General features: G+C 33.2%; 1 pseudogene; it reads right to left on the bottom strand.

Moving 5' to 3' along the window:
• Positions 1 to 7644: 7644 nt before the first annotated feature.
• On the bottom strand, positions 7645 to 9163 carry LOC107866259 (annotated as a pseudogene).
• Between the last annotated feature and the right edge of the window lie 1864 nt (positions 9164 to 11027).

The following is an 11027-nucleotide window of genomic DNA, read 5'->3' as shown; positions in this document are numbered from 1 at the left end:
ATTGGCAAATAAAGTCATTTACTTAAGGTTTAATCCTAATACCCAAATCTAAATAGCGAAACAAACTAGGAAATTATCTTAAAAAATAAAAGAACTATCGATAACCAAACTATCAGTTTCAACAAGTCATAAATTATTTAGGGCAGCTATGGAAAATCTCTAACCACCAAAATGGTGCAGAAAAGCAAAAAATAACTTGGAGTGTCATTACACTGTGACTCTATCCCAACCCCAAAATGGGTTCTAACTCTCAACTCAAATGGGACTTCCAAACCCAAACTGGGTCACAACTCCTAGCTTAGGACCCAACCTCAATTTTAAACTGGGTTCCAACTCCAGATCTGGACTCGATCCTAACTATGACTCTCAACTTGGGACCTAATTTCGATCCTAATTTGGATCTTGTTTTTTACCCTGACTCCCTATCTAGAACTTTTAGCATTAAATCAATATCCTGCCTAAATTCAAGTTTTGATTGAGATTTTGGGTCAAGGTTCGGAGTTAGGGTTTGGATTGAAATTGGAGTTAGGTCTTGGGTTGGAGTTAGGATTTGGTATTTGAGACTAGCGTTGGGGTCAGGAGTTGGAGGATAAGGTTGAAAGAAATTTTAAAATGTTTCCTTTCTTTATGGGAAGCCATTTTTCTTAAACTTTAGCCAACTAACACATGACAAAATTATAAAAATATTTTCCTTTATGCCATATATGCCTTAAAAGTAAAAAGACAAACATTAGTAGTATTTGTAGTGAAGTCATGATAATACTTTCTCCATTTACTTTTACTTGTCACATTTTGACCCGATACACCCATTTAAGAAAATTATTATTCATATGACTATTTAATCATGCTATGCCTATTAATTGATATTTATCAGAGTATTATATCTTGAAAATAATTGGAAGAATAATTAATTAAAATGGGTCCATAGTCTAAAGGGCAACTTTTTTGTCCAAAATTCTGAAGGGGCAGTGAAAAATAAAAAACACCAAAGGTGCATAGGCGGGAAAGTCCTCACACCTTACCTTTAACCATTTAACTGTGTGATTTAAGTTGTTAAAGGTAAGGAGGCGAAAATAACATTTGCCTTCCTTCTTCCATTATTGCTGACAACTGACATCGTAAGAAGGAATAAATTCCACACTTGTAAGGTGAGGAGCTACTAATGACTTACAAGGGTGGAGCAAATCACGTCTTATACATTATATTATTTTACGACAAATCCTAACCCTAAGATGCATTTCTCAGCTTAAGAAAATACTCCATCTTTGTTTAGTAGGTAGGGAATCATTTATAACTTATTTTGATATAGTTGATGCACAGAATGATTTAGTTGAAAAATATCAAGTCTGATGATAATTTGCATGACACATTACATGCATTTTACAAATATATATGCAATAATGTTCTTTTTTGTAAATATACATAGAATCATGAATTACATTCATGATAAAGAAGAATGGACAATATCTGTACTTCATGAACAAGAGTTATTATAATATATTAAAATACTGATAGTTAGTTAAGAGTTGTAGTCAGTTCGATGGAAGTTGAAAGAAGGGGTTGTATAAAGCATGAGCTGTCACTAGAATGTGACATGATAGTTGGTTAGCACTTCACTGAATTGAAATTTGGTCTAGCTAATCAAGTGTTATATATTGATATCTTTGCAAAGAATAATTGCTCATTTGTAATTAAAAAAATATCTTCTTCTTTATTCCTTTTCTACTCTGCTATATGTGGATTCTTCTAGAATATATATCTAGTTTAGCAAATAACTATCTAGATTAATAGTTTTTGACATGGTATCAAAGCAGCAATGGTTGTCTGTGCTGTGATTCTCCATAGAAATCAAAGTAGCCTATAAATTTGTAAAAGTAGTTCTCACAGAATTAATTTTTTATTGATAGCAACTCAATGGAGAAAAATGCAAAACCTAGAACTGACGGTAACCCTACTATCACCATTGATCATTTTCATCCTCTATATCTTCAGTTGTCTGATATGCTTAGGTAATAATACCACTTAAGTTCACCAGATCAAAAAACTGTGGGCTATACAGTCGGCCGATGAAATTAGCTTTATGGGGTAAAGAAAAATTTGGATTCATAAATAGATCATGTGAGAAATATAGGTATAAAGGTAAATTAGCTAAATTATGTGAAAAATGCACTGCAATAGTACTATTGTGGATTGGTTATATAGATGTTGCTGAGTTGATGCCTAGTATTTTGTTTGCTACGAGTGCCAAGTTTGGATTGATTTTAATAAATGTTTTGATTGCTCAAACTTGACAAGACTTTATCATCTTTAGACAAAAATCATGAATCTATGACAAGGTATGGACTTTGTAACTAGTTATTATTTGAGGATAATTGATGCATGGCATGAACTAGATATAATGGCCTTGTTACATCATTGTGATTGTAAAGAATTGAGTACTTACATCTAGCACCTTAAATTGAATTAGAGTTTATTATCTTTGGATTGTTATTTTTCCTTATGGGCTTGAATGAAAGCTTTAGTGGGATTTGTAGTATTTTATCTAGGCACCAATTTTCTTTTTGAATGAGGTGCGTGGTATTGTTGCCCAAGAAGAAAGTCAGAGGACTTTTGCGCTTGTTGATGGAAAAAGGAGGCATTGACACTTCTTGCTAGAAGTTCACAGTTACTTAGATTCACTTCTAAGAGAGAGGTTTCAAAGACATTTTACTTGTTTTGTGAATATTGTGGTTATCATAATCATTTGAAGAATGATTGCTATAAACTGGTTGGTTACCCTACTGATTTTTAGAGTTAAAAACCTGGGAATGTTAATGTTGTTGAAACAAATATTAGACCTAATGATAACACTAAAGAGATGGATCTCTTTCATATTGTGGGGATTTCAATAATTAATCTAAAGAGTATAGGTTGTAGGGCTAGTATCACAATTAATTTGGAGGTTATAGGCCACAATGCATTCTCAGAACCAATCCAATGGTTTTAAGTCACATGTTAATTATTATCATCCCCGTCCTTCTGGTAAATCACACTTTAAACCAATAGCTAATACCAATGGTAAATATGGTGCATCTTCTTCATCCATGGGCCATTTTTATCTAAGTAACAACATGATCAAATAATGAAGATGATGGGTAAAGAGAAATCACATGAGTATTCTTCGAATTTGGCATATATAACTATTTTATTGTCCAATGCTTTTACATCTGAATTGATAGTAGATTCAGGTGCTACCCATCACATTACACCTTTGAGGGAACTTTTTCATTTACTTAGAAGTTTGCAAGATGGTCTTTCTAGGTGAGTGCAAGTTCTAACAGGTGTAAATACACAAATAAGCAATGCATAAAAGATTATTATTTTAGGAGATAATGAGTTGAACAATGTGTTACATGTTACAGAGTTTAAGTTTAATCTAATCTTAGTGTCCAAGTTAACCAAATAATTAAGTTGTGCAATTAATTTTTCCTTAATTTCTGTCTTTCAGAAACTCTCTAATAGCAAGATCTTGGGGATTGGTAAGGAAAGAGAAGGGTTATATATTTTATAGGACTATATTAGATCTACAATTATTGCAACTTCAATTTTGAGAACTAATATAGAAGACACTATATGGAACTATAGATTGGTAAATCCTTCAGGATCTGCAATGTAGCATATCTTATCTTTGCCCAAGAAAGTTCAGCCTCAAATTCATAACAATTGTAACATCTGTCCACTTTCCAAACAACATGGACTAAAAATCCATGGTATAGTTCTAATAAATCTTTAGATTATTTTGATTTAGTTCACTTGGATGCTTGGGGTTCCTACAAGAATGGGGTTTCTACAAGAAACACACCTATGATATATGGCATTCATTTGTGACATTTGTAGATAGTTTTAGCAGATACATTTGAATTTGTTTAACAAATTTGAAGTTTTAAGCATATTGCAACATTTTATTTAATAAAAAATCATTTTGATGTATGTGTTAAGTTGTTTAGATCAAATGAGGGTACAGAGCTATTAAATCTCAGTGCACTAACTTATTTAGATCAAATGGGATCATTTATCAAACTAGTTGTGCTTATACACCCCCACAAAATGGGCCTATAGAAAGAAAACACAAGTATATTTTGGAGGTGGCTAGAGCATTGAAGTTTCAGAGTGGGACACCCATCTGGTTCTGGGGGGAATGTATAAGAACTGTTATGTATCTTATAACAAATCCCCCTCCTTAGTCCTAGATGGTATGACTCCCTATAAGATGTTGTTCGAAAAACCTACTAAGATTAATCACTTAAGAGTGTTTAGATGCCTTTGTTATGTTAGTGTTTACCTAAAGGTGACAAGTTCCACTCGAGGAAAAGAAGATAAGTCATAATAGGTTACTGTGAAAATCAGAAAGGATACTAATTGTGTGAATTGGGAACCGATTTGTTATTTGTAACTAGCTAAGTTTTCCTTTTAAATCTGAAGCATAGAATAATGGTGTTGCAGATATGTTCACAGTTACACCATTATAGATCAATGATCACTCAATATTTAAGAATAACACTACTCAACAACATAATTAAATTCCTAATGTATTCATTCAGAACTATGCCAATCATATCCACTGATGCATCTGTTAATGAAACACTAGCTTCAAAAGTTGCAGACTCATCACAAAACCTGTTATTGATAATGAATTTGCTGAACTAAGACCTACAGTCGTCAATGATCCAAACGACTAAGAAGACATACCTCAAGCAGTACTTGTGATTGTCTCTCAACCTGTACAAAGAAGGCCTTAAAGAAATGTGAAACCTCTTATTTGGCTTACTGATTATATCACTCTTATCAAACAATAACTAATGGCTAATATCTTATAGCCAACTAAATTGCATATTATCATCTGTCAAGCTTATATCAGGAGTATCTAAGGTTCGTCTTGGCAAATTAGGAGCCAAAATTTTTTGAAGAAGCTTCACAATATGAAGAGTGGATCAATGCAATGCAATAGAAAATCAATGCTTCAGAAGAAAATCAAACCTAAGAGTTAGTAACACTGCCACCTGGTAAGCAAACTATAGGATCTAAATGGGTTTATAATGTTAATATAAATGGGTTTATAAAGTTAAAATCAAGGCTAATAATGAGATTGATAAGTACAAGGAAAGGTTAGTTACAAGGGATACACACAAAGAGATGGTTTGGATTATCATAAAAAAATTCCTTTATGGCCAAGATGGGAACTGTTAGGATAGTGATAAGTGTTGCAGCCTCTAAGGATTTGAATCTATTCTATGTCAATATGAGTAATGCTTTTTTACAAGGAGATCTTTATGAAGAGGTTTATATGTCATTGCCGCAAGGATTCTATAGTAAGGGGATACTAGAGTATGTAAGTTGTTGAAGTCACTATATAGACTCAAGAAAGCATCAAGATAGTGGAACATTAAGTTAACCACTGCTCTACTGAATATAGGCTATAAGAAGAGTTCACATGATCATTCTCTATTCACTAAGAAGTGTGATGATGATATTATGGTGTTATTGACTTACGTAGATGATTTTCTACTTTCAGGAAGAAATTCAAAACTTATAACTGATATAAAAGAGTGTTTGCATAGTTAGTTTAAAGTCAAGGACTTGGTGGAGCTGAAATATATATTTTAGAGATTGAAGTATTGAGTTCTCAACATAGAATTTTGCTGAATCAGAGGAAGTACACATTGGAGCTTATATCTGATGTTGGACTGACAAAAGCTAAACCAATCTTTACACCCTTGGAATCTAACATTAAGCTCATATCAATTGAGCATGATGAGCATATATGATACAATGATGATCCCTTGTTTGATGATGTAAACAGATATCAAAAGCTCAATAGGAAATTGATATACTTAACTATCACTGGACTTGACATTTGCTTTGTAGTTCAACTGCTTATCCAATTTATAAAGCATCCCAAACAATCACACTGGATGACAACATTAAGGGTTGTAAGATATGTGAAAGGTTCACCCGGACTAGGAGTTTTTCTTAAAAGAAGTCCATAATAGATTTGGTGGTACATTGTGATTCAGATTGGGAAGCCCCAACACAAGTAGATTAGTGACAGGGTTCATCTTGTAGTTAGGATCCTCACTAGGTTTCTTGGAAATCCAAGAAACAAAACAATGTAAGTCGCAATTCAAAAGAGGCAAAACATCGCAGCATGGCAGCTGCAGTTGTTGAGATAATTTGGATGGTAAGCTTATTGAAGGATTTGTCCAACACTACAAGAAAATGTACAATTAGCAACAAATTTTTAGCAACGACAACATTATTGTTGGCTTAGATCAATAAATGGCAACAACTTAATTTTATTGTTGCTACATTTGTAATTTTAACCACAGTTTCTATATCGTCGCCAAAAATTATAATTTTGTTGCTATATTCTACAGTTAATATAAAAAAATTCCAACAACTTATTCACAACAAACATAATTTTTTTGCCAAATTTTAATAAAAGGCAACAACTTAATTTAAATGTTGTTATTTTATTAAATATTTGTCAATAATAATTCTTTTATTGCTAATCCGCTTAATTAGGCATTAAATTTCATATTTATTTTTTTAATTTTCTGCCAAATATCTGTAAACGAGGCAAATCCCCAAAATATAAGAGAACGCCTCTTAGTTTCCTGCTACTAGGTTTTTTTCCATTGTTATACCCAAGCTCTCATCTCTTCTCTGATTTCGTTATTGCGGCATTTTCCCAAGCTAGTTCTTTGATTGCTTCCTCTAAGTTTGGTGAGTTATTACTTATGATTTAGTCTCTATATATAGTTTGATGACTTGTTTCTTGAGTTATTATGTTCTTTTAATTTGTGGATCCTATGTGTTTATTTGATTTGTTGATGAACGTAAAGCTGCTGAAAACAATCTTAATCAGGCTTAATTTTTTCTTACAAATGCCATTTTAATTGAATTCTTGCTGAAAGTTGCTTGAGAATTAGCTTTAAATTCCTTATTTTTAATTTTTAGATTCTCCCTAATAGTGTTCCTGTTAAGTACTTAAGATTCGCAAGATAAATATTGTCTAGATTTTTTTGTTTCGAGAGAGATAACGATATGATACCCAATAAGATTTAGTGTTTTTGGGTTGTCCATAAGGTGATAGACTAGTTACCGCATAGTTGTCTCTACAAGATACAACGACCATTTGCAATAATCAATAATGACTTCCAGATTGCTAGAATACCTAATGGGTCAATTGTAATGCCCGACTTAAAAGCTAACAACCCGTTCTCGTCGTCCACGTGGAAATTCACTGCTACGGATGTGAAGCATTGCAGGTTAAGGACAATAGAGAGGAAAACTAAGAGGGACAGGAAATTGAGAGAAACAGAGCATTGAAAATTTTTGGTTGTGCTTGTATTTTCTCAAACCCGAAAGGATTTTATAGAGTGCAAGTTGGATATTTTTTGTTGTTTGATTTATGCAAGTTGAAAATTGGTTTCCAATACTTTATATAAGTATATTGTGAAGATGAAAACTTTGGTATTAGTTCTGTTACATCTTGAAATGTATGAGCTTGAAATTCTGGGGACGTATATTCTAAACCATCCCTCTGGTAAATTTCCTCTTTAATAGACATAGTTTGCGAAGCTAGCCACTTTTTCGTCACTGAAATTAGGCTTGATTTGCTAAATCTTTGGCATTTATGAAAGTGCCATAAAAGCCATAAGGCACTCTTGATGGTAGTTTCACTGTGGCTTCGAGCTTTAAGGTCAATGCATTGATAATTTGTAGCTCTGATTTCCATTCTGTTTCATCATGCACAAATGCTAAAATGTAACCATCATCTTCTGCTTGACAATTCGGGTCTCTTGGTAAAAAAAGAGGCTCTCCACCATACTTGTTGTCACCATAAATGAATTTATAAACTTCACCAGTAAAAACGTCTACTATTTCAAATCCAGAAACTTTTGGCCAGGGTTCTGCAATAGCCAAATATGTATATTGTATCTTTCTACCAAGTTTGTTCCTGTTAACCATTCTAGCCTCCAAATTCACTTGTTCCTCTTTGTTTTGGATTATTGTTTTTCTGGTAATTTTGTGTTCTTCAAATTAAGAAGAATTTTTGATAAAACGTTCTTTAGACCCTCACACACTCGTTGAAAATTAAATCTGGTGGAGTCATACAAGAACCACTTACTATGATTTCATCAGAATCTTCATCTTCCCATGCATTCCAGAGATGGAAACAAAATCAATCAGGTACTTAAACCTATTTTAAACCCAAATTATCTTTACCATACTTGTCCAGAACCCTAAATCTTGAAACGTTTTCCTTGTCATAAACCACTGATGATCCTCTGCGAGTCATTTTAGACATCTTGAACACAACTTGTTGATCAAGAATGATGACAAACTTCTCAATTATCAAGAAATAATGCATCATCATTGGATCCTCCACAGGAATTTCCACATCGTTTGACTTCTCACCATCTTTAGAAAATCTGAAGTACTTAAGATACAACTTTTGAATCACATCGTAGCTAAGAGCAAATAGCTCACCCAAAATAGAGTCGAGTCTCGGGTGAGCTATCATAGTGGATTTCAATTGTCCATTAAAATAAAAGCTCCCTTTTGTTGTAAGGTCACTAGTAGATGTCACCTTAACATGATATGGAAAATCATCTTCAGACATCGTAAGTAATCGGTTGTTGAAATAAACTAACCCAGCATTAGCAACACCAGTTCCTTTACTATGATCAATAATTCCAAAGAGTCCACTAGCATAAAAAAGCATAAGCCTTGATATCCTTAACTATCCATGTAATTCCCCAATGGTTTTAGGGAAAATAGGGTGACCCGATACTTTTTCTTAAACAAATCATTCTATCTCAGTAAACCGACACGCTTAGCTAGCTAACCCATTTTTGAATTGAACAGCATGAACCACGCCATCTCCATTAAAGAAATGGTGTTCGGCTATTGGTTCAAAAAGTGGGTTAGCTTCATTACGGGAGTAGACACCTTGCACATATTTGGGTATTTTTTTTATCACCGGTAGTGATTGAGTGATAGGTTTTTCAGGTACAGGAGCAAAGTTTCCTGAAATCTGAACTCGTGGGCCAGCTATTTTAGGTAAAGGGTATTCGAGTTTGTGCTTTGTTAAGGCACTTTCTACAGCATCTAAAACCATTGTTTCTGCTTTCTTCACTAAATTCCACTTAAAAGTGTTGGTGTTTTCTTATTTTGGTTGTGAAGTTGTGGTTGGAGTGGAAATAGTGTTGGTTTTTGGTGTTTGATAAGCTATGGATTTCTTAGGAAAATGAATAGAAAGTAGAACAATTCCCTGGAACTGAATAGCCCTGGCATTTAGGAGAACATGCCAATGGAGAAGTCATACTCATACTTTTCCCTTTTAAAGGATTATCAACGGGGTATGAAGAGATTGAGATAGATCTGTGGACTGTTGCCAGAAATACATCAAGACTTTTTCTTCTCTTGTAGTAGTAGTATTTTACCTCTTTCTTTACATTGGATATATGTTAATCATATAGTCCCAGCTAGCTTGTACACATCTCAACTAATTACACAGGATACCTGCTATCTTTCACTAACACAAATAACAAGTAATTCTTCCTCACTAATAGAAAATAAGGCATCTACCTATTATCCCACAATCATAAAAATCAGTTCATGCCATTAGTACTATGGGAATGAACAAAAATCTTAGTAATAAATATAGGTTCATCAAGCCACATTATTCATTTATAGTTTTGAGAGCAAGGAGAACAATAATTGGAAGTCAAAAATTATCATACTGATTCTTTTGCAGAAGAGAATGCAACATCAATTCACTTATAAGTCCATAGAAGACATCACAAGTAGAAGGCTAACATAAAAGAAAAAAAAGTAAAATTATCCACATATCAGAATGTTTCATTTATATAAAGTTGATAATATTTATTGTACCTTAGCATGACAAACCTCAAATTGATCAATTAGTAACAAATAATGGAAGTAAATAGGTCAAACAAATCAGTGACTCACTCGAAAATGGAGTAAATAGATTCGATGATACACAAAGCAGTAAGAATGACTTAATTTCCTCATGCTTGTTTTCTCAAAAAATTTTCACACTATAAATGAAATTGTGTAACTTACAGTTAGTTAAGAATGAAAGAAGCAATTAATGAATCCTTTACTGATATAATACCAGTCAAGGCTGCAGAGGTTTTTCTAAGGTTCTCCAATAATGAAGTAGCCTTCCTCTTGGCCCTCTCTCTGCCACTTTTAGAAATCTCTGAAAGAGGTATAAGTACACCAAACCTACGAAGGCAAGATAAATTCACGAAATATCTTTTGCACAAGAAGGCAAGATAAAAAACAAACTCTTTTGATAATGGCATTGACACACAAAGTTATGTTGTGTTCAATATTCCATTTCCTTTTAGAATTTAATATCAAATCTCAAGGGCATAAATGATTAGCTTGGGATGAGTTATCCCATGCATTTCATCCCAATTAAACATAGGATAAGCTCTTTGCTACATTAATCCTGAGTTTAGTTATCCTTGTCCCTCCTACCAAATGATCCCTATATGTTTATTATAGTGAACTGTTGCTTGTGTTGATAATAAATCATATTAATGGCATGTCTAATCGCTTTCGCCTAGGAAGCAATGGCATCTTTTCATTGCTAATCCTTTTATTTATTTATTTTTAAGAAAATTAGGCCTTCTCTAATTGATAAGATATCATGTGGTCAAACTCAATCATAATGTCATTTTTATATATGCAGGCATCACTTCTTTTACTTGATCAGCAAGGTCTTTCAAAGTACGTTTACAAGAGAGACTTTCGTTGAACCAAATTAAGTTTTCTTTGTACTGGTATGTAATACTATCTAAGATTTTCTTCTATTTATATCTCCCAAAATTTAATGTCGTTCAGCGGCTATATGTTGGAAACCATGTGGCCTTTCATTTAATTAAAGTGTGGCAATTGTGTGTATAAAAAAGACCTGCAAAATAAGCTCTTTTAAATATTGAGTTCAACCT

Source organism: Capsicum annuum, chromosome 3 (genome assembly GCF_002878395.1).
Source record: "Capsicum annuum cultivar UCD-10X-F1 chromosome 3, UCD10Xv1.1, whole genome shotgun sequence".
In the NCBI taxonomy this organism is placed as follows: domain Eukaryota; kingdom Viridiplantae; phylum Streptophyta; class Magnoliopsida; order Solanales; family Solanaceae; genus Capsicum; species Capsicum annuum.
The sequence above is the reverse complement of the archived record's forward strand: the minus strand, read 5'-3'. Positions and strand labels throughout refer to the sequence as shown.